Below are 1,303 nucleotides of genomic sequence, written 5' to 3'. Positions count from 1 at the left end.
GGACACGGCCGCCTTCCGCCCTCGCCGGGCGGGGCCGCCGCGCTGCCCCCGCGTGCCGCCGGCGTCGGGGACCGGGCGCGGCCCCGGAGCGGCTGCGCGGGGGCCAGACAGGCCGTGGTGGGGACGAGCAGTAGCGGCGAGACCTGCCCGCCGACCACTGTCCGGCCTAAGGCTGCTCTCCTCTGTCAGTCCCCGGCATCCCGCGTTAAGGGACAGAGCTTAAAAACCCCCCGTATTTTAAGTGTCTGGTGTTATTTGCACCAAGGAAGGACTCATCAGACGGGCAGAGTGTTTCATACATACAGCTAAAGCAGTCTGCGTCCCAGCCTTTGCAAAGACGAGTTTGTTTTCACCGACTTACAAACCCGTGTCTATTTCTCTGCCGTTTCTCCCAGTGTAACTCAGACTACTGGCACCAACTTTAAGGGGTAAAGTAACTACCACGCAGGACCCCTCCCACCCTGCCTGCATGGACAAACTTATGAAACAAATTTATGAAACTACCTCTCCCCTTCCTTCCCAAAATGAAGTTTGCCTACTTTTTAACTAGAGAAAAGCACTGTTACTACTCTATCAGTACAAACGACCCTGCTACTGACTGTAGTTCATTTACTTGTGCTCTGTCAGTCACTGTCATGTCATGGCTGGGCTTCGCGAACGAAGATCAAGGAAGGCTCTATCCACATTTATTACAGGCACGCTGGTGGCTAATGAGGCCAATATGAGATAGACATATCCGGTTGCAAAAGGCACAGCAGAAAGACTCCTTAGATGGTATATTCCGCATGACACGATTCTTTCCGCGTTGTCTTTTCTCCTCGAGAGTGATCCTGCGTGCGTTTACGTGTGCTCTAGGACAAGGAAAACCATCCAAACACACTTGGAAGTACTTGGGTAAATTTAGGGCTACAGCTACGGTGGGGTACTTTGAGCAAATTATATGTTAACATTCCTCAGAAGGATACATCTGACAATGGCTGCAAAAGACAACAGAACTGCAAGACGTGAAGTCCCACAACTTGCTTAAGATGCTGATAAAATGCCATGGCACCCAAGCCTGGGGTCTCACTGAAGCTGGCAGAGAGCCTAACTTCAGGCAGTTTCACAAGAAGAAAGCTGATGAAGACTGGGTATATGCAGAAACACAAGCAAGCAGAAGACCTATAGAGTGGATTAGTCACTCAGGAAATGTGATTTTGGATTTAAAGAAAATAAATATATGAAGATGCCCTTCTATCTTGTAGACTACCATGAAAGCACAAGCGAAGGCAACAACCTTCATTATAACAGAAAACTAAAAGAG

This window comes from Chiroxiphia lanceolata, chromosome 5 (genome assembly GCF_009829145.1).
Source record: "Chiroxiphia lanceolata isolate bChiLan1 chromosome 5, bChiLan1.pri, whole genome shotgun sequence".
Lineage (NCBI taxonomy): Eukaryota > Metazoa > Chordata > Aves > Passeriformes > Pipridae > Chiroxiphia > Chiroxiphia lanceolata.
This window is presented reverse-complemented; position numbering follows the sequence as displayed.